Source organism: Bombyx mori, chromosome 14 (assembly GCF_030269925.1).
Source record: "Bombyx mori chromosome 14, ASM3026992v2".
In the NCBI taxonomy this organism is placed as follows: domain Eukaryota; kingdom Metazoa; phylum Arthropoda; class Insecta; order Lepidoptera; family Bombycidae; genus Bombyx; species Bombyx mori.
Window position 1 is genome coordinate 591,866 of NC_085120.1, and position 24,487 is coordinate 616,352.

At 38.4% G+C, this 24,487-nt stretch overlaps 1 protein-coding gene across 1 annotated transcript in view; it reads left to right on the forward strand.

Annotated features, from left to right (window-relative positions):
• The first annotated feature begins 803 nt into the window (after window positions 1-803).
• LOC101739211 (amphoterin-induced protein 1) overlaps window positions 804-24,487 on the forward strand; it is a 262,567-nt gene continuing 238,883 nt past the window's right edge. The window contains exon 1 of the mRNA XM_021353076.3: window positions 804-1,023. The gene's annotated coding sequence lies outside the window, so the exon portion shown is untranslated. The remainder of the gene's footprint in view (window positions 1,024-24,487) is intronic.

Sequence of the window (24,487 nt, forward strand, 5' to 3'; positions counted from 1 at the left end):
CCCCGCCCTTCAAGCCGAAACGCATTCCTGCTTCACGGCAGAAATAGGCGGGGTGGTGGTACCTACCCGTGCACACTTACAAGAGGTCATACCACCAGTAATTACGCAAATTATAATTTTGCGGGTTTGATTTTTATTACACGTTGTTATTACTTCACCGTGGAAATCAATCGTGAACATTTGTCAAGTACGTATTTCATTAGAAAAATTGGTACCCACCTGCGGGATTCGAACACCGGTGCATCGCTAGATATGAATGCACCGGACGTCTTATGCTTTAGGCCACGACGACTTGTCTCGAGGTGGGTGGCGGCATTTACGTTGTAGATGTCTATGGGCTTCGGTAGTCACTAAACACTAGCTACCTAGTGTTTAGTGACTACCGAAGTCCACTCATCTAAAGAAAAAAAAAGCCTAGGGAAATGAGTTCAAATCTCACATCTACAGAACAACGACTCATCTTTCATTGCTGCTTCATGACAGGAATAGGCAGGGTGGTCGTCTCCACCCGTGAGGGCTCATAAGACGCCCTATCAGTAAAACTATTCTGCCAAACCAAGCGAAGTAGCAAGTTCAAGTTACTCACTTTGTCACAGATAAGTTATTAATAAGTATATCGGGTATGGATGGTACCCTATATCTCGTGTAAAGTTTTTTTTTGTACTCGTTGATGTAATAATCTCTTTATCTATGAGTATGTGTACCTTGAAAGCTGAGGATGTAGGTTTTTTGGCAAGACTTGACGAATCTAAAACACGTACATATACTAGCTACTCTGAACTGCCTTATACAGTAACTCCCTCAGTGTTCAGTTGGCCTCCGCGGAGGGAGGACGCACGCTTGTAGAATTACGTATCGCAAAACTATTAAATAAAATGAAATTTAAACTGTGTTTTAAAATGTTTTAATTTAATTAACTGAAGACGTGAGTGTGTATGTTCGATCGGTGTTCGGGAAAATGTGAGTTCTTTTTAATTAGTGAAGTGTTATCGGACTTCGAAGTTGTCTATCGTGGAAAATTCTGTGAGTAAAGTTTTTCGTGCTTAAGTTTAGGAAAATTTAAGAAAATTTATTTATTTATTAACCGCATATTCTGTGTGAGGGAAACATATTTTTATTGATGCACTAGTATGTTATATGTATGTAGTATTTGTCTATCATGTTTGGGTGTTATATCATATACAACGTATTTTTAATATAATTAAAAATTCTCATTCATTTATAATATAACTCTCTATTTATAATATAATTCATTTATAATATAATATAAATCTCTCGAATTTATCTCCCGAATTTATAATTCAGGGTTATTTGGATGATAATTTTCGTAAAATGAAAACAATAATATTAACAGCAATCGTATTATTCTCAGATTATTTTCGTCCTTTGTCCGTTTTTCATTTACTAAAAAAGCGACTAGCAGCGTGTTCAGTCTGTGTAAAAATAAGATGGAAAACATTTCTAGGAGGCGATGTATTTTTCGAGATATACCGCATTCTGTCTATTTATTTCATGAACATTGATACAGTGAAAGAACCTTCGTAACTTCATTTGGAAATAGTTAATTGTTAGATTTTTTCGTTTTTAATGCGTGAACACAAATGAAATAATTTTCAATAAACGGGCTAATGCCCAGAATACACTTAAGAAAAAAATTGTAATTCCGGTTTAGTGGTTTCAATTGTCCAAACAAACATAAAGATAGAAAAAAACGCATTTAGTACTGTAATAACTTATTTGAATATCACAGATAGTCAATTATTTATGTAATTAGATTCAAGAACTTTGTTGTTATTATTATTAGCAAATCATATAACTACGTTACGCTAAAATAAAATAAAAACACACTGTGACCCAATAGTTAAAACTGATTGTAAACTAATGGTTTTCAGCTTTATATTTTCTGTGAGCCATGTCCTATTCAATTAAATTTAGTGGATGCGACACTTATCATTTAATGATGATATAAAACAGAAATGCTTTTACAATATTTTGTGTAAATTACCTAATAATTGACGCTTTATTTTTCTCGATCATTGATTAAGGCTCATAATAATAAGCACAATAGATTAAGTATCATTCTTTGTAATGGACTACGTAATTTTCTCATATTGTATCTATCTTCTTCAAATTTAATCAGTAAAAACAAACAATCTATAAATAATCTTCTACTTAACAACCACAATATATGATTCTGTACTATAGTCGCGGTAATATCAATATATATGAGACAATAATCAGTACAAATGTCTTCCATGTTTCTAATTTATCTTTCTAGCATACTTTACCAAAGATATTAGGTTGGTTGCATCATTAGCGAACTCGGTCAACGAGGCGATCGCAACGAAAATTGGAGGCCCTGTATTTCTTCTTTTTAGACATTTGATACCTAATTGATTTTAGACAAGTAAGATTTCCTTGGGTTCGTAGAGGAACCCAATGATCTTTCACTGTTATATTCACTGTTGGAAACTCATATGTAATAATACATATCTCCTTAACACCATTCTGGCTACTTTTGCTGCTAAAGTCAGACATTCCAGTTTGAAGGGAGGGGTAACTTTTATAGAATAAAATGCAGACTTCGATTTCACGTCACTTTGTAGGTGACTGCATCTTGTGATAACTAGGGGCTCGGTTAAAAGTTTAACATCACGTGATCTACGAGCTGGTCTAATTAGGAACAAAAGATACTTAGACTCTAAATAGCAAAGTTATAACAATGAAAAATACCAAGTGCATATGTCTTACCGTTTTTTTTTTTTTTTTTTTTTTAAATAAATAAATAAAAGTCTTAAATTTACGGCTTAATCCCGCGTCGATAATTTCTACCGTATTAGCACATGGAGTCCTCTTATCGTAAAGATGACATCCGAAGTGAAACTAATTTCCAGACCTGAATGTAGTGTTGTTTGTTTCTGTGTGAAGAAAGAAATTAATGTAAATGTAAATGAATAACATTTCAGTCGTCCGCGACCATTAGCACTGTAGAGTATTCGAATCGTCAAAAAGAATGTAACGACAAGAAAGAACGCGATATTAAACAAGATTGATGAAGATCGTGATCTTATTCTGCCCCACTTCGCTTTGTCTTAGACATCATCGTCAGTAGCATTGCATTTCCTCATGTCCTTCAGCACTACATCTTTGCATCTTTTTTTTTAATGCTTAGATGGGTGGACAAGCTCACAGCCCACCTGGTGATAAGTAGTTACTGGAGCGCATGGACATCTACAACGTAAATGCGCCAGCCACCTTGAGATATAAGTTCTAAGATCTCAGTATAGTTACAACGGCTGCCCTAACCTTCAAACCGAAACGCATTACTGCTTCATGGCAGAAATAGGCTAGGCGGTGGTACCTACCCGCGCGGACTTACAAGAGGTCCTACCACCAGAATTATAATTTTGCGGGTTTCACTTTTATTACACGATGTTATTCCTTCACCGTGGAAGTCAATCGTGAACATTTGTTGAGTACGTAATTCATTAGAAAAATTGGTACCCGCCTGGGATTCGAACACAGGTGCATCGCTCAACACAAATGCACCGGACGTCTTATCTCTTAGGCCACGACGACTTCAATCTGGACTTGGGTTTCCGGGAGGGTCGCGGCAGGAGCAAATTTCCGGTGTAGCCTGGTAGCCTTTCTTTAAGTGACCATACCATCTCAGCCTACTCCCAAAAACATATAGGATGATGATTGATCGTGATGAAACGTGTAATGGGTTCAGAGTTCAATATATTTGAAATTCCACAAGCTTGGAGATATTTAGCATAATTACTGGCAGTGACTTTTTGGATAAAAAAAAAATTACATCAATTTTCCCTCTCACTCTTTTCAGTGGTTCTAATATTAAAAATACTTCTTTGTTTGTATCGAATTCTGCTGATAACTTCATGAGTTTTCATTTTTTTTGGTCCATTTAGTTAGTAGCAAAAAACTGGCACTTACTCTAAGGATTTTATGGTTCAATTATTAATAAAACAGCCATTAGCCGTTTTCGGTTCAAGTGACTATAAATAAATAATGGTCCCATGATAGTTTCGGGGTTTATTTGTACTGTGAAACTTAGATGAGTAATTTTCAGAAAATTAAGCGTCAGTCCCACTGTGTTCTTGGGTTTATCGATCGTTGCTACAATGTAAGGTATTTTACGGGTGGCAGGGCTCACTGTGACGCAGGGATAGGTACCCTTTTGTTATTCCTGTTTTTTAATTATTTTTTAAGAAAAGCATTCGTATTGTGCCTGTTTCAGCCAACAGAAAACATATGTTTGGTTTTGAAGGTTTTAGAAGCTTACAATATAAAGGAGTTTTTCGACAGCACGTCTCTTGGCAACATGCTCTGCTTTTACGTTGCGATTTCTATCTGCTCTGGTATATTTCAATATGAGGGGGAAGCTGGTACTTTTTGGTTCATTAAAGATGAAGGTGGGAAATGGATGGAAAGAGTTCACGGTATATTGGTTACGTAGAGACCAAAATCTACACTCAAAATTATGCTACTGCCACCACCCCTTTTGAGAACTGAGGCTTAAGATCTCTACAATGTTTTATCTATAGTAACGGTCCCCTTCAAACCCAAGATGATCGTTTGTTAACAAAATTCATTTGAGTCAGCGGTGGTACGAACTACTGGTGGTACCACACTGGTGGTAGGACCTCTTGTGAGTCCGCAAGGGTAGGTACCACCAGCCTATTTCGTTATCTCAAGTATAGTTACAACGGCTACCCCACCCTTCAAACCGAAACGTATCACTGCTCTGAGCCACAAATTGCAAGAATGGTGGTACCTAACCATGCGGCTTACAATATGCCTTACCACCAGTAAGGTTTCAGTGTTTTTGTTAATTTGCATCCTATTAGAGGAATCAGAAGCTTAAAAGCAACCTATGGCATAACTAATATCATCAAATGCGTAAGTCATGCATAAGTAGTTTGAATGTAAATATTATAAGATGCTACCAGTCGTGAGCATTCGTGAACATTACGTCTATAGGACGTATTGATCTACTGAAAACATAGTACTTGTTCAGACTCGAAGCAATAACTAAGTAATAGAGGCGTGCGTGATCCCGCCACAACTCGACAAAGATAAACGTTTTTTTCAAAGACACTAAACTTAACCGACCGGCACGACGAATGCATGCTTTTTTATATAAACCTCCGTACCCGTTATTTCAGAAAGGATTATATTCGTGAAACAGATCGCGTGACAACACGAAAATAATGTTATACGGCTAATTAGCATGCTAACTTAAATGTCAGAAAGAAAGGCGGCCATTTTGAAAGAAAAAAAAAACGCACTGCGATTATCGAATGAGGTTTTAATGTGTCTTCGCGTAACGAGCCCGCAGTAGCCGGCTGTTATGAATTTTCATTATTGACGACTTTGGCAATAATTTATATTACAATGCCCCTTTTAAGCCAAGGATGTTTAGTTAGTTTAATAGTTTTGGTAGTTGTTTAATGGCTTAATGCAGTGGTGTCGGCATCTAGGGCGCACTCGGGGTATGTGGGCTTTGATGGGAGCAGATCGTGGGCCACAGGATATTTTTAAGGCCCTACCCAAACGACTCCCCTTGCACTCTCTCACCCGAAGTCCGGTCTTCGCCTGGGGACAGAACCCGGTGACAGTAGGGGGGTTCCGGCGGTCAAAAACCAGACAACCAAATTGGCGGCGTCATTCCGAGGATCATGTGGCCCGATATTGGATCTGACTGGAAATCTGTTTTCAATCACGTTTCATGAACATTCATGTTTAATAAACTTTTAACTCTTAAACAAGTTTTTTTTAAGTTACTAGCAAGCCCGGCCCGCTTTGCTGGCTGATTTTTGATTGGACTTCGATCAGATTGGTATGAAACAAAAAAATGCAGGATCAATCGAATTCGAAGATTGAAAAACTTCATCGAAATCAAACCAGCCATTTTGGAGTCCCTAGAAAACATTCATGTTCATTTATGTACATTAATGGTTTCATTTTTTTATTGCTTAAAAATGGATGGACAAGTTTACAGCCCACCTGCTTCACGGCAGAAATAGGCAGGGTGGTGGTACCTACCCGTGCGGACTCACAGGTCGTTCTACCACCAGTAATTACGCAAATTATAATTTAGCGGGCTTAATTTTTGGTGGAAGTCAATCGTGAACATTTGTTAAGTACGTGTTTAATTAAATAAAATAATTAAAATGACAGTTTATGTAAATCGGTTCAAACATCGTCTGCACTTGTTACTCTATGTATGTGAACAACTCTATTCATAGAGAATTTTACTTTTCTTTGCTGAAATGGACTTATTGTTTGACCCCGTCGACTAAACTAATTAGATTCGACCGTTAAAGTTTTGTTATCACAAACAAAAAACGGCAACAATCGGGGATCAATACACACGGGCCGCTAAATTCTGATACGCGCGTATGTAACAGTACACATCGTATCCGTGCGAGTATTTATGATGGTTTTAACGCGGGAATCGCGTGACAATAACGTTAGCGTTCCATCTTTAGTTGCGAAATAAGTTCGTAATGTATTTACGCGTAGTATGGACCGTGTTTCGTTACGCCCATCAGTTGTTTGTTATGAAAATTCGTTGTGAGTTATTTGCAGCAGTGGAGGATTCTGAACGCAGCCCTTAGTTTTTTATTGATTCGAGGCGTTTTATGATTTTCTTTTAATTTCTTGGAACTGTGGATGATAGCATGGATCGAATTGGTGAATTTACTGTGGGTAGGACCTTTTATGAGATGCATGTGACTAGGAGAGGTATGGAAATGGAAGTGCAAGGTAGAGGGGGAAGAGGTTGACCGAAGAAGACATGGATGGTGTGTGTGAATGACGATATGAGAGAGAGAGGAGAGAGTGTTGAGATGAAGGCTGAGGATAGAATGGAAGAGAAAAATTAGTTGTGCCGACCCCACCTAGTGGGATGAGGTGGAGAAAAAGAAGAGGACCTCTTCTTTCTGCCGTGAATCAATAATGCGTTACAGTTTGAAGGGTGGGGCAGCCGTTGTAACTATACTGAGAACTTAGAACTCATATCTCAAAGTAGGTGGCGCATTTACGTTGTAGATGTGTATTGGCTCTAGTAACCACTTAATATACCAGGTGGGCTGTGAGCTCGTTCACCAATCTAAGCAATAAAAAAAAATCGATATCAGACAACGTCGTCACTCGTCCATCTAAGCGATCCTCATACCGAGTAAGAATTCAGAGAGGTCCCAAATATATTAACCACGGTATATCGCATCGCTTCATACAAATATTTCGTCTAATCTTGGCTGTGGGCGTTTCAAAATATACCACTATAGATGGATTAAGGGAAGGCAGCACCAGCTAGCTATGGCAGGATTCGCGTAGCTCTCTCGATTAATATCCCGGGAGACTATGTATAGTGTAGGTTTCTTTGACTTCACAATCATTATATTATTTATTTGCTTTATTATACTACGCCCACTTTTTGCTCTAGAAATTCTTACTCCTATGTGGGCGCATCCATTTTTCTAATGTTAAAAAAGCACTGTATTTATTAGCGTGCATTTGGACTATATTAATTTGGGAACATTTTCTTCTTCTTTATGTCTACTACACAGTTATAGACTTCGTCAATAGATTGCCAACCCGAGACTTTAGGGGGAGGGAGTAGTGGCTATTTAGGGACTATTATTATTTAGGGTATTTAGGGACTAGTGGCTATTCTTGCCACGATGTAGTCTTTCGTTTTAGTTTGAAGGGCGGGAGAGTGGTTAAGCAATAAACATATTTTGATCTCATGTCTAAAATGAAAATTTATTCTAAGGCCACGTATGTACTAAAATGCTAATTAAATATAATATTATACATATAATACTTTTACATTACATTTGGCACTCGGGCAGCGCAGCGGGACTGTGCTAGGGTACTCGCGTGCAACGCGACCGCCCCAAAATGTGGCTGGGGTCGCGTGGGCCCGGTGCGACGGCCGGCGGCGTCCAGCGACGTCGCTCGGCCTCTGGACTGGCCGCGCTACTGACGTGACTCGCCTCCACGACTCGGGATCAGACAAACGCGCATATCCATAATGGGGGACTTTATTTTGAATACAGTGTGTACAAAATTCTAGGTAATAGCGATTGATACTAATTAGCTAATGAAAATACAAAAGAAGGTCTTATTTAATTGTGTCACCAGTAATCGAAGAAACATCAAGAAAAAAACAGTGACGTATAGTTAACGGAGTAGATAAATCAAGATAAATATCTAAATGATTACGAATAAAATTCTGTATAGATTCATTAAATGTATAAAAAATAATAGTAATTATTCGCGTTGTAACACCAAATTGATTGGTAGACTTGTAATCTTTTAAAAAGCTCATGTTTGGGCAAAAAATAGTAGCAAAATATCGGAAAACAATTATTGTTTGATTGTCTTTTCTTTTATCTGGACTTCGTACGAAAAGATAATTTCGAATCAGTTTATACATACGTACTGTATTCCGTAATTCCCCAAGTCAATTTATTCGTGGTTTGTGTTTGACAAGCGCTGGAGGGCGCACATCCATCAGGAAATCACGACGGGGCAGCGGAAATCAGAAACAATATGTGCTTCATTTTGTGGCTTCAATAGGTAAATCTATTGGAACTAGAGGTCCCGCAGTAGTCGAAATTCGACTATACTTAAATTAATTGGAATTGTAAGTTTGTACACTATTATGATCGTATTTTATACTTCTATATTCACGAATTTCGCCAAGACTACACTATAAAAAATATTATCAAATACAAACAATATTTAATCTCAATTTGACAACAGACATCAATAACAAAAGTTTGACAATAAATAGTATGCATGCGTGTGTGCGTCAAATACATGGTATGTAGTGTGTGTAATGTTTTCTTTATTGATTTAATGTATATTTTATGCATTATTTTAAAAAAATATTAGCATTGTGCACTTCTTCTCTATGTTCTCTGTAAGTGTGGAAAATTTCATACTCCTCCGTCCGCGCAATATTCGTAAAAAGCAATACAACGTTTCACGTATTAATACATATATAGATAGACAATCTCTAAGGTACGGTCTGAAGTTTACTGATTTAAGCTATTATGTTCTGGTGGTACGATATGTTATAAGGATCCATTTTGAAGGACAAAACCACCGTTGCACCTTTTATTTATTTATTTATTGCTTAGATGGGTGGACGAGCTCACAGCCCACCTGGTGTTAAGTGGTTACTGGAGCCCATAGATATCTACAACGTAAATGCGCCACCCGCCTTGAGATATAAGTTCTAAGGTCTCAGTATAGTTACAGCGACTGCTCCACCCTTCAAACCGAAACGCATTACTGCTTCACGGCCGAAATAGGCTGGGTGGTGGTACCTACCCGTGCGGACTCACAAGAGATCCTAACCACCAGTAAACTAATTAAAAAGTAATTTTAGTACAAAAAAAAAATGTATTATAGGTAATCACAACTAACATCTAGTTCTAGTACCAAATGATTATAAAATTAATTAAATCTGAAAGAAAAAACAAAAAATAAAAGGAACAAAAATAAATCAGATAAAATTTTTAAAAAGAAATCATCCACCAATAAACTACATAAAAACAAATAACATGATAACAATTAACATGGTTTAGGAGCTAAATAGTTTCTAATTTTTTTCTTAAAACTAAACAAGTTTTGAGCAAATATGTCCAGATCCAATATACGATGGAGGTCGTCTTACACATTCGAGTCAAGGGTGCATTAAGGCCTAGATAGGTTTTATATCGACGCAATTTTATATCTTGGCAATAAAATTTGACCTACTAAAATCGGAATCTATAAAAATAAACACTGAAAACATTACCGAAAACAATTCCGGAAGCGTCTTCGGTAATTATTTAAAGCGCCTCCGTTTTCTTCCCGTTTCGTTTAGTTACAAATTTGTATAGGACAGAAATTCCCTTCGAAAAACAATTATCTCTTTGACTTAACAGCGACAATGAACGATACTTCGCCTGGACGAGTTAAGGGAGAGAGAGGGCCTAGCTGAAAGTACACCTACCACGAATTTTAGCTAATTTTTTTGGCACTTAATTTAATTCTAAATTTCATGTTGATGCTCTCTATATATTATGCTACTCCATCAAAAAAGTACGGGGAAAAGATCAATATCAAACAATTTTTTTTTCTTTTCTTGCTTAGATAGTTGGACGAGCCCACAGCCCACCTGATTTTAAGTGGTTACTGGAACCCATAGACATCTACAACGTAAATGCGCCAACCACCTTGAGATATAAGTTCTAAGATCTCAGTATAGTTACAACGGCTGCCCCACCCTTCAAACCGAAACGCATTACTGCTTCACGGCATAAATAGGCATGGCGGTGGTACCTTCCCCTCCGGACTCACAAGAGGTCCTACCACCAGTAACTACGCAAATTATAATTTTGCGGGTTTCATTTTTATTACACGATGTTATTCCTTCACCGTGGAAGTCAATCGTGAACATTTTGTTAAGTACGTATTTTAGTTATTAATCCAAAATTATTTTATCATGAATAGAGTATGCTTCAGAAACGATATACTCGTACATACTCACGCCAACGAATAATCCAATGATCAAAACATTTTTTAAGCGCTTTTCCGGAATTAAGTTCAGATCTCGCTGCGAATTCTCTCTTATGTCTTCTAGCGAATGAAAACGGGTGTCACGTAGTGGCAATTTTAGTTTATGATAAGAAAGAACTCGGTTGAAGCCATATCTGGTCAATAAGCTGGTTGCACGATGGTATTTGTTGACTTTTTGGCTAAAAATACGTTCACAACGATGGCCTTGTGCGAAGGCGCACTATCGTGGTGCAAAACCCTTTTTTTTCCCCACAAATCTGACCTTTTTGTCGAATTTTCTCCTTTAAATGTCGTATAGCGTTCTAATAATATTATTTATTTACTGTTACCGTTACCATTTGACCTTCCGTCAAGAATGAATGTATACTGAATATTCTATGGGAAGTGCTCTGAGGAAGGAAGTTAACCCATCGTCTCCTTGTTACCCGCACCTGCCTGTCAATAAAACAGAGTCAATAGGATTGGCACTGTTTTTGTTACCTCAGTGTGATTCCAAATATGGCTTTCGTCATCATTCGGCTCTAGCATGAGATTCCCTGTACCGTTACAGTTAGTAAGCCCTATCCTTCAATCGAGGCTTTAAAGCAATAGTCAACGATTGGCAGAGCCTTAAATGTGTCCCTGGCACATGGACGTGAGTGAATGTGGCAATAGTGTAAAGCAATTTAAAATATTAATGAGTATCGATTGTTATTTTCCAATGGTTTTTGAGGGTAGAACTATTCTTATGTTCCATTGCGGCTTAACCTAATAACATGAACTCAGTAAATAAATAACGTTTCCAGTTTATGCTATGATAGCTGCTATTTCAAATTTTTTTTTTGTTGCTTTGAAGTGTGGACGAGCTCACAGCCCGCCTGGTGTTAAGTGGTTACTGGAACCCTTAAACATCTACAACGTAAATGCGCCACACACCTTGAGATATAAGTTCTAAAGTCTCAGTATAGTTAAAACGGCTGCCCCACCCTTCAAACCGAAACGCATTACTGCTTCACGACAGAAATAGGCAGGGCGGTGGTACCTACCCGTGCGGACTAACAAGAGGTCCTACCACCAGTAGAAAATTCTATTTTGGAAATAGTTAGCGTATCAATCCTTGAAAAAAAAACGAAAGGCCTCCAAGAGCTAAACCTCGCCTTAAGCTAGCGACGGAACGTCAAATCAAGCGAAAGGACAGTTCCTTAGAAAATTGAATCGATTTACGAGCCTCTCTCAGACTAGTTAATTAAAAGAAGATTGATTCCAGTCGAGGTTCAGATGAAATTAATTTAATACAAAACGTGGCTAAAGCGATAAGAGGGGGTGACGAAACACAAACTTCGCCTGCCAAGATGATAGCGGATTGTATTCATCATTTACGAAGTTCCCGCTGGGTCCGGGTTTTTGCGTGGGCTCACGGCAAATCAGTTTACTGTCGGTAGCCAGTTCTGTGCTCCTGCCTGTATCTTTATTTATTTTTACAATACAATTAATAAAGCTAACAAACAAACCTAACAAGCTAATAAATCTAATAAACCGAATAAGCTAATGATTATAAATCTTATAAAATCATAAGCTGTAACGATTGATTTCTTCGCAGTAAAAATAAGTCGGAAGTTGTCATCAACTGTCTCAGGGTCACAGTACGGGTAAACTAGTCGTTTTTTTTCCTACCTATGCTGATAACCTCGAGGGCTTATGCTAGCTTAAATGGGCAAGTAGGTGAGCTCACAGGGCATAATTCCGAGCATTTTCATATTTATCTACCTTCCTTCTCTGGACTTCTACAAATAATTCAAGACCAAAATTAGTCAAATCGGTCGAGACGTTCTCGAGTTTTAGCGAGACTGACGAACAGAAATTCCTTTTTATATATATAGATATGGGTGGACAATCTCACAGCCCACCTGATGTGAAGTGGATACCGTAGCCCATGGACAACAACGTTAATGTCGTCACCCATCCTGAGATACGAATTCCAAGTCTATACGTGTAAATCTATTACTGCTTCACTGCAAAAATATATAGGGTCCAACACCCTACCCGCCCGGGGTCACAAGACCGTCCCTACCACAAACAATCAGATAAATAAAGACCAATAAACATTTACTTGTCTAAAACTGTCAATCACATCGCTTTGTACCCACCCACACAGGGATGAATTCAATATAATAATGTGTTTTTTATTCATTGTATCCCCACATCACACCGTCGTTCAGGCGTAAAGACGCAGAGGACACGTGGAAACGAATGACGCACAAATTCCGTTGTTACTGTAATTGATTTTTAAAATAGCTATTTGATCCTAAGCGCATTGAAGCTGTCAACCCAAAAAAATCCAATTTAGTTTCCGAGACAAGATGCTTCTTCACGTGTTAATCAACAGATTTTACTGGTGGTAGGACCTCGCGTGAGTCCGCACGGGTAGGTACCACCACCTCGTCTATTTCTGCCGTGAAGCAGTAATGCGTTTCGGCTTGAAGGGTGTGGCAATTTATTATTTTGCGGGTTTGATTTTTATTCCACGATGTTATTCCTTCACCGTGCATGTCAATCGTAAACATTTGCTGAGTACGTATTTCATTAGAAAAAATGGTACCCGCCAGCGAGATTCGAAGCCCGGTGCATCGCTCTCAATAAGAATGCACCGGACGTCTTATCCTTTAGGGCACGACGACGTTGAAAAAAAAAAACAACAATACGATCGATATTTACCACACGTATTATGTCCCTGCGTAATTATTATTACAAGAATGTAATTCTTTGTACTTTATAACTCCTTACAATGCGAATCAATTGTTTTCTTTTCATATATTACAGCATAACATGCTATTAGTAAAATAGCTAAAAAACATTAGCATAGCCAAAATGATTCTTAAGTCAGCCTTTAAAAATGAAATTCAGTCTAGTTTTATCTTTTCACATATGAATTTGCAAGATACATTCGTTTATTAATTGCTCAAATCAGGGAAGCAACAGAAAAATTGCAACTTTTTATTTTTTATTTATTGCCCTTGCTTGCAGACGAGCCATACGGCCCACCTGATGGTGAGTGGTTACCGTCGCCCATGGACTTCAGCAATGCCTGTGCCAATGCTTAATACTGTCCAAATTATTCTCTATTACTCTCTAAATTATTATTTTTCAAAAGTGTCTCAATTTCTTGCTTCGTCCTAAATCCGCCTTCCCTATCCCTTAGGATATAAGTTGTAATGTAATATTAATGGAGCACGAATACTGTTACAAGTGCCCCGTATCGTTTCGTGGCAACATCTTATCTTATTACGTATTCCAGTTAAGATATTCTAACTGCGAATCCGAGATTTCATAGAATTAGCCACGATATCCGATATCAGAGCGTAAATAAATTAAAAGCAATTTCCCTTCTAACTTTTAACTGCGTAACTTTGATCAGCTACGGTTAATTATTACTTTATGATATAATGTTTGTAAGGCATGCCGCTTCTGTAATTTAAGCCTAATCAGTTGTTAAGGAACTTTAGGCGTTTGGCGTACTTCTGATGTCCATAGAAATAATACGATTTCGTCGATCCGGAAGCGGTACGGGAGACATTTAAAATGTAATGTAGAATTATATATCCTATATCCAAATTGTGCTTATTTGCTAAACTGTTTGAACGAGTTGTGTATTCACAGTTGTACGCTTTTTTAAAACCTACCTTCATAGCGCAACAACATGGTTTCTTGAAGAATAGATCGACTACCACTAACTTAGTTACCTTCACGGAATATCTCACACGTAATATGGATTCTCGTGGTCAAGTTGATGCTGTCTTTACTGATTTCAGTAAGGCATTCGACCGCATCGATCACACGATTCTGCTACAAAAGCTCTTTAATGCTGGAATTCATGGTAGTCTCTTCAGGTGGTTTTCTTCTTATGTTGAAAATAGATCACAAAAGGTTGTGGTCAACGGACATGCTTCTTCCTGGGGAGGGATCCCTTCTGGTGTTCCTCAAGGGTCTCTGCTCGGCCCGTTGATGTTTAATATCTTTATAAATGATATAGGTACATGTTTTCGGTCTGCGGACTTCCTCTTGTATGCGGATGACATGAAAGTTTATAGAAAAGTTAACTCTTCCAATGATTGTCAGATGATACAGGAGGATCTTTTAAGGCTTGAGGAATATTGTCATCTTAATAAATTAGACCTCAACGTTTCGAAGTGTTTTGCCATGACCTTCACACATAAGACTACACCTGTTAAGTTCACATATCAGCTTATAGGAACCAATCTGGCAAATGTAGATGAATTTTGCGATTTGGGGGTAACACATGATAGGAAACTGTCTTATGAGAAGCATATAGACAATATAGTGAAAAGTGCCTATATATCATTAGGTTTTATCAAGCGGCTTGGTGTGCAATTTACTAGTGTTAAAATTTTTAAGGTGCTGTACTGTGCATATGTGCGCAGTATCCTAGAGTATTGTTCGCAGGTATGGAATGCGCGATATAAAATTTATATAAATACATTGGAGACCTTACAGACCGAATTCATGAGGTTTCTTCAATTTAAAACTAAAGTGTATGATCCCGACTACGAGACGAGATGTAGAAGGCATCACATACTTCCACTGGAGGAAAGACGTAGGATAGCTGATATTGTTCTTTATAGCAAAATAGCTCAGTCTGAGGTGGACTCGTCTTATCTTCTATCGTTGTTATGTTTAAGGGTGCCCCCGAGATCCATAATGCGCGAGAGCCGTCAATCATCTCGTCTCGGAGTACCTCGTGGTGGTACAAATTACAGACGTAATGCATTCTTTATAAGAGCTGCTAACAGTTTCAATGCTCTAGCTGACTTCCCTGAACTGGACATTTTCAACACTTCTACTAAGAGTATTAGGAGAACATTAGTCAGTCGATGGTTGAATGCAAATATTTAATTAATTATTTTCTATTTACTACGTCTTTCTGTTTTTTTTTTTTTCTCAAACTGTTTTATTTTTGTTTTTGTTTTACGTTTTACTTTAATTATTTAATTCTAGGCGATGCGACGCCCCAATCGTTTGTAGTTATTTAAATGCGGAGACATTTAAATGGTGTTTAGTTGTAAGTTTAGAGTTTATATAGTTTAAGTTCACTGTTTGTCTTCCTAATAAAATAAAATAAAAATAAAATGATTGTGGTTTGTGAGCACAAGTTAAAGTTAGAGAACATAGGAATTTGATTTCACTACCCCGCCTATTTCCGCCTTGAAGCAGTAATGCGTTTCGGTTCGAAGGGTAGGGCAGCCATTGTAACTATACTGAGATCTTAGAACTTATATCTCGAGGTTGGTGGCGCACTTACGTTGTAGATGTCTATGGGCTCCAGTAACCACTTAACACCAGGTGGGCTGTGAGCTCATCAACCAACCAAAGCAATAAAAAAAAAGTATAATATATTTATTTATGATTAGCTGTCGATCCTATTTTATATTGATGATTGAAAGAGTTTTCGGAAAGCGAAACACTTTTCTTTGTTATAAAACAAGCCCACTTAAAAACTATTCCAGTTTAAATGATAACAAAATATTATGTAATTTATAATTTACAATTATTTACCAATAATAGAAATGAAGTATATAATATATTATATTAGTAATTATATACTATATTTAGTTTGCAAGCACGTATTGAAAAATTCATGTTTCAGACCAGTCAATATATACAGTTGTCATGTAGATTTAGATTAATTCAAGGCTTTATTCGTTGATACCATTCAGTTGCAACATCAAGTGTGAGATGTGATTTTTAATTCAAAGCTTAGATTTTTTTCAATGAGGACCAAATGTTCACGATTGACTTCCACGGTGAAGGAAATAACATCGTGTAATAAAAATGAAACCCGCAAAATTATAATTTGCGTAATTATTGGTGGTAGGACCTCTTGTGAGTCCACGCGGGTAGGTACCACCACCCTACCTACTTCTGCCGTGAAGCAGTAATGAGTTTGAAGTGTGGGGCAGCCGTTGTAACTTTATTGAGACCTAGGAACTTATATCTCAAGGTGGGTGGCGCATTTCCGTCGTAGATGTCTACGGGCTCCAGTAACCACTTAACACCAGGTGGGCTGTGAGATCGTCCACACATCAAAGCAATAAAAAAAAATTAGAGTAATTATCGACGGCATCGGTCACGTTTGGGACGACTGTTTACTGTGTTGAACGCCGATACCCTCAAACTTGTTTTGGCTCAGTCCCGGCTGATCTCGAAAGCTGGGGCGAAGAGGGCAGTGGAGTTATTTAGTGGGTCTCTCGACTAACGCTTTTGATCTGTAGCAATCCTCGATTCAGCGGGAAGTCTCACCACATGTGGCTTGAATCACCGCGGCTCATTCCTCTCGTGTTAGACACGGACCTGTTTTCCAAAAAAAAAGATGTGTGGTGTCGTCGGACACCGGATAGGAGCGAAGTTCCTTATTATAATAATAATAATAAGCCCATTCTATTTCCAAAAACAAAGAAAGAAAAAAAAAAGAAAAACACCTTATCAAATAAAAATTACAAAATTAAATATAAACTTGTGTTAATGGAACCCCATTCGGGTATAGGCCTCCTCCAGCTTACTCCACTCTTCCCTATCCTTGGCTTTGTTTCTCCATTCTTTTCCAGTTGCTGTTATTATTTCGTCGATCCATCTGCTCCTTGGTCGTCCTCTTCTTCTTTTGCCCACTGGTCCTTCCCATGTTGTAGTTTCTAATGTCCATCTTTTATCCGTATAGTTCCTTATTATAAAAATATTAATTGAAAGTTCTATTCAATGTATAAAGAAAATAAAACTAGAGGTTTCGCAACAACCCACGGTCATTCGGTAACGTGCGAACTTATTGTGGTACACTTCATTCACGGCTGTTTGCATAAGAGTTAGTGTATTGCGCAAACGAACGCTCTGAGATCGTGGTCAATGAATGATAAAAAAATATGTTATTTTTTGTACGTTATTACAAAGTTAAGTCGTACACGGTGTGCATTACTAATTTGTACGTTATTACAAAGTTAAGTCGTACACTGTGTTCATTTCTAATAAAAATCTTACGTTACGGACGTTTTTTCCCGGTCAGTGTACCCCTCCGCATCGTCTCATAAGGGACTTCGTTCCAAAAAGAAACGCAAAACTCCTTTTGAATTGCGATTTAACACCCCCAGAACCGACCTTCGATCATGTTTTACGTGCACTATCTACATAAAGCCTGTGATCAAAATAATATAAGGATTTTTAAAGCGTCATCGCCGCGGGATCTTGGCGGGCGCGTGCAACCCTCGAACCAATTTTACTGGAATGTTGTGAGTGCCGGCCGCCGTATCATTAGGCCGTTGGGCAGAGCGTCCCGGCTTCCCGAAGGCTATCTAATATTCCCGGTTTTGTTCGACACGTTTTATGCGACCGATATTTGAGTTTTTTTTTTCGGTGTCCTACTAAAGAATGTGTTTTATTTGTTCAATCGTTGTTTAGTGTTGGTTTTGGTGTATATGCTGTCATGTCCACGCTCCTGGTGATAACTTCTCTGTTATTGTACAGAGCTACGGTATAAGATATGATTAAGGAGAACGGAGCTCTGTTTTTATTGGTACTTATACTGTTTAATTAGCCGATAAGACAGACCACAGAACTTTCTGTCTTCGATACGAATTAAAAGTGACGTCTGTTCATTAAGCAACTATAATGCTTTTTTTTTTTAAATTGCTTAGCTTAGTGATGGAGAACACGGCCCACTTGGCGTTAAGTGTTATTACCGGACTTCATAGATATCAACAACATTAATGTCACATTGAGACATGATTTTTAAGTCTCAATTTTATGGTACAACGCTGCTTCGTCCTTCTAAGCCAAACGCATTACTGTATCACGGCAGCAATAGGCAGAATAGTGATGATGATGATGGTGATGATGAACTAATAATTTGATTACCTTCTATTAAAAATTATGTTCCAGTTATTTCTGCTTCCCATCGATCATGCGTTTTAGTTCGAAGGGTCATGCAGCCGATTCACAAAATAATTCTGATTCCTTCGTGATTTCTTTGGGTGGGAGAGCAGTACTCACAATGTGATGTATGTAGATAAGCATTAGCCACCATTTAACGCCAGGTGGGTCGTGACTTCGTTCAGCCATCAAGGCAATAAAAAACTTATCGACTGCCTATGCTCGCTCATCATTCAGACAGATTGGGTGGGGCCCGAAATACATTGGGAGATTGAAGTAGTACTAACCATCAGCCATCCCATATAGAGTACAAAAATAATACATTTTTCTGCTTAAAAACATTGAATGTGTAACGTATGCTTGTTCGGTGTTATATAACGAAAGTAATGAAATTAGAAGAAATGCTACCAGAAAACTACGACGTACATATATGCCAATGCAAAATAGACTCAAACGTTACGTCTTAAGGTGGACATCCGAATTCGTTTTAGTATAAATGGGTAGTTGCTTAAGCCAATGCCTTTGCCCACAGTAAATCTCACACTTATGTTTTACATCAACTTATTTATGTACGTTCCGTGTTATGAGAACGAATTACATTCTAGAAGAATTTGAGTTGTCGTGGCCTAAAGGATAAGACGTCCGGTGCATTCGTATCTAGCGATGCACCGGTGTTCGAATCCCGCAGGCGGGTACAAATTTTTTTAATACGTACTTAAGAAATCTGCACGGTGAAGGAATAACATCGTGTAATAAAAATCAAATTCGCAAAAATTATAATTTGCGTAATTACTGGTGGTAGTACCTTTTGTGAGTCCGCACGGGTACCACCACCCCATCTATTTCTGCCGTGAAGCAGTAATGCGTTTCGGCTTGAAGGGTGGGGTAGCCGTTGTAACTATACTGAGACCTTAGAACTAATATCTCAAGGTGGATGCCGGAGTTTATGTTGTAGATGTCTATGGGCTCCAGTAACTACTTAAAATCAGGTGGGCTATGAGCTCGTTCAGCCATCTAAGCAAAAAAAAAGGTTATTGTGATTAGCGCGATTCAGGGTTTTTGTTAGATCGTACGACATCTAATGATACAATCAATGTACCCATTCGGTAACACGATCATGGATTGCAAGGATACATGACGCAGAACCGGAGATTTGTGTAACGCTAGTCGTGACCGCAACAGGCCCACCTCAAGGCAACTTTGGACATCTAATATGCTAACGAAATGAAGCGAACGCGGTTTTCGTTCTATCGCCTTTTATGGAACAAACAAGACATAAAATGTATCGTATAAGTAACAGTTAAAATTTTTGAAGGTTTAATAACGATGTTTTGAAGCAATCAGCGTTCAGGGTTGAAGGGTCTGGCAGCGGTTTTGCGATACAATTCTTTATTTTTTTTTATTGCTTAGATAGGTGGACGAGTTCTCAGCCCACCTGGTGTTTAGTGGTTACTGGAGCCCATAGACATCTACGACGTAAATGCGCCACCCGCCTTGAGATATAAGTTCTAAGGGCTCAAGTATAGTTACAACGGCTGCCGCACCCTTCAAACCGAAACGCATTACTGCTTCACGGCAGAAATAGGCAGGGTGGTGGTACCTACCCGCGTGGACTCACAAGAGGTCCTATAATTAGTAAATTTCAGAAAAATTCAGACTTGGTCTTCATGTTTTAAGGTGAGTTGTGGCTTTCTTGTTGCCATATATACTCGTAGTGCCCACATACCATTTGAAATCAGATGGGCTGTCAGTGTATGGGCCTAAATTAGAGCATAGTAACATTTTTTATGTTTCCATGATACACAACGTTCCAAATTCCAACAAAGAAATCTGTTTCACCATTTCATGATATCCTTCGTTTCCTTGATCAAAAAGTAAAAGAAATCTGAGCCAAATTCAATCCAAAAAAGAAAATCCAAGTCCGTAAAAAAAGATTTTTGCTACTTAATAAATTCATCATGCCTTAAAAACACACTTTAGTGTTTGGTAATATCGTTATTTATAATATTGATGTTCAGTAAACTTTGTACTAGCAGCCTTTCCATTGGAATTGTTAAAAGGAACACGCGACACTATTTTGCCGTCCCAAATTATTATAATTGGCTTAGACGTAAACACTGGCGTGATGCCCTTGACCGGTTTCATATTTAAATATTATATTTTTGTATCTAGATGATTATCTTGTTGTATGGTTTTTTAATTTTCAATGACGGCAAATGAATTCAGAATCCGTCTGGTCAACGCTTACGGATGTTGGCGACGGAACATCCTTTAATAGTCACATAAGAACAATAATGATTTTGTTGATTTAAACAGGCATAGCTGGTCAAGTTTTTGTATTGCTTAGATGGGTGGACGAGCTCACAGCCCACCTGGTGTTAAGTGGTTACTGGAGCCCATAGACATCCACAACGTAAATGCGCCACCCACCTTGAGATACAAGTTCTAAGGTCTCAAGTATAGTTACAACGGCTGCCCCACCCTTCAAACCGAAACGCATTACTGCTTCACGGCAGAAATAGGCAGGGTGGTGGTACCCACCCGCGCGGACTCACAAGAGGTCCTACCACCAGTAATAAAACGTCCTGTCGGACGTTATATGTGGGAAAGCGGGGAAACCACGACACTTTAATATGTATTTAAAGAAAATACTCTTTATTATACATTTATCATGGCAGGTGCTAAAACAAATTCAACAAAATTTCGATAGACCATGATATTTCTATACATTTTATCTTTTCTAACAGAGCATTATAGCAAAAAAAGGGCTTTTTTGGTTTACTAATGGACCTCTCGCGATTGGTGAAAATAATGAACAGCTTTCACACTAAATTTTCTGTGGAGCGGTCAGCTGATACAGCTGGGATTTTTTTGTCCCTACCTATTCGCTGGTAGCTTAGGCGGTCATTCCAACTACGCCCGGAAGGGTAGATGAGCTCATGGACTCAAACCTGAGAGAAATTTTAACACTAGCCTTAGCAAGAGCAGTGCTTCACAGAATCTACCACCGGAATTGCGATCCACTGAGAAGATCCAGCGAGATTTTTTTAATACAATTGTTACAAAGACGCAACAAAGAACAACATAATACGAACCGTAAACATGGACCGTGTATTTTACTATTCGCTCTAACCGCATGCTACTTGAGGTGTATTATTCTTACTGTTTTGGGTTGATTTGCCAATATTTTTCACTGTTTATCACCCAATCTGTTGGGAGCTTATTGCTACAGTCAATTGACTGGCTACTAAAATTGATAACATACTCGACCGCAATCTACCGACGTACAAAGATATGATCAAGGAACACCGTGGAGAGGAGGTTAGGAGTATTCTAGAGACGGGTGGTGGATTTTGTAGTTCAAATCATCGGTTCAGATGTCGTGACTCTGGGATAAGTCTCTGCTCCGATAGTGAGGTGGGTTGGTAAAAATCACATAACAAATAATCGCTGCAGAGTACGTTGCAAATCAACCGGCTCCGGTAATCGGAACAGGTGGGCTGTGAGCTCGTCTGCCCATCTAGAGGTCCTTGATCTGCGTCCACAGTAGTCCCATGTTACAATACATTAAACATACACGGCGTATGGCTTGCGAGTGACCCACGTTAGGGTTGTCAAATACACGTGACCCGTACCTTCTGGGGGCATACATCATATTTTTCATGTAAACTCGTTCCAGAAACGCGAATAATAACCTTTCGGTGTACCTCGGGGCGGTGCGCTTTGTAGACCTCCACAATGTAACGTAAGGAAATACGAGAATGATTTATTGCGTATCTATTTTTGATTTTCGAGTTGAAAGCACGAACAGGGCTGGAAGCAAAGTAAAATTGTAAACATGTTTTCCACGGGCGTTATGTACCATTTGTATAGAGCGATGATTTGTTGGAAATCTGTTAGATTCGTAAACCTTTTCACACGCAACGGATTCCGGAGTGATGTAATGCCTATATATTGTAATGCGGTTTGGAAGGGTACATTGAAATAGTTTTTTGCAGCGATGGGCGCATTGTCTTATGGCTTCTCGGGTGTGAAATACTTACCGCAACCCATAGAAATGTGATATAACCATAAGAACTCATCGAGGAGTCGATGAAGTTAACGAGTGCTTAGATTTTTTTATTTTTTTTTTATTGCTTAGATTGGTGGACGAGCTCACAGCCCACCTGGTGCTAAGTGGTTACTGGAGCTCATAGACATCTACGACGTAAATGCGCCACCCACCTTGAGGTATAAGTTCTAAGGTATCAGTATAGTTACAACGGTTGTCCCGCCCTTCAAGCCGAAACGCATTACTGCTTCACGGCAGAAATAGGCAGGGTGGTGGTACCTACCCGTGCGGACTCACAAGAGGTCCTACCACCAGTAAAAATGATCAAACGAATGGTAAATGTATAAACGAATGTTCGTTTCCGGTTTGATATGTTGCATTGTCGTCTGAACTAGTTGATTGATGTCTCATTATTGATAAGTGTTTACTGTTACTGACTTTAAGATTCAACTGTCGTCATGGCCTAAAAGATAAGACGCCCGGTGCAATCATATCTAGCGATGCATCGGTGTTCGAATCCCGCCGGCGGGTACCAATTTTTCTACTGAAATACGTACTTAAGAAATCTTCACGATTGACTTCCATGGTTGAAGAAGGATACGTCACGACTTTTATACACGTATTAAACGATGCGATTTATTTGTAGAAACGTTAATTTAAATAATTAGTGGCCGTAGTGTAGGACGTTTTGTGAGCTTACCTGCACAGGTAGGTGCCACCGCTTTAGGTGTATCTGCGGGGAATCAATAATACATTACGGTTTGAAGGAAGGGTCGTTAATTTAGATTTAGACCTCATGTCTCAAGGTGAACGGCATTCACGTAACCACGTAAAACAGCTCCGGTAATCACTTAACATCGGGCGGGCCGTAAGCTCGTTCAATCATCTAAGCAAACCAGAAAAATAAATACCACTAATTAAAGGCCCAAAGCGTTTTGTTTTTAGTCTCTAGTTTTAGTTTACAAAGCTTTTTTGTTTTTTATTTATTAACAATCTTGTGGATTATATTCGAACAGACTATCCGATCCTCCGAGCTTCACGGTGAACTAATAAGAAAATATAATAAAATTGCCATCTTAAAATGAGAATTAAGTTTCTATGAAGCAAAATTACGTAGAAAAAATTAAACTTTCACATAATGTGATCGCAAAAGTTAGTCGTCGACTTTTAGAGATAGCTTAATGTCCTTATGTCTATTACATTATCAACTCGGCGCATTCCAAGTCTAGACACATTGATTTTGTAGAATACCTCGAAAATAAATTTTGTGAGAATTATTTTCACGCGTTATCAATGATTGAAAAAAATGAAACGCCTCGAAATTTGTAAGATTTCACTGAAATCAAATTGAAATTTCGATTTCATAACTCAAGGTGGATTACGGAGCTTAGGCAGCGAAATCTACGGACTCCGGTAACCACTTATTACCAAGTGGTATTTTAGCGGTAGGCAGCGGCTTGGCTCTGCCCTTGGCATTGCTGAAGTCCATGGGCGACGGTAACCATCCACCATCAGGTGGGCCGTGTGCTCGTCTGCCTACAAAGGCAATAAAAAATAAATTAAAAAAAGTGAGTCACAACCATATCTGCCCATCTAAATGTAAAAAAGAATTAGCTTATCTCCTTTATCTATGTACTATCAGTTTCAAAAGCGGTATACTAAAATATCTATCTGTACCGTATTTATAATAGGGGTTAAAGTATGAAATTGCCGTTCTATTGTAATAGGTACTTCGAATTGACATAGAACCTTTATGGTTTAAGATTTTTGAGTGAAATATAAATCGGCAATTTCATACTTTAACTCCTAATATCTCGGATCTTAGCAAAACGTTGCAATAAATACAAGATACTTAAAAATATTTCGTAGCAGGCCGCTACGACGTAGACTTTCTACAACCACGTAGCACTCGTGAAACCTTAT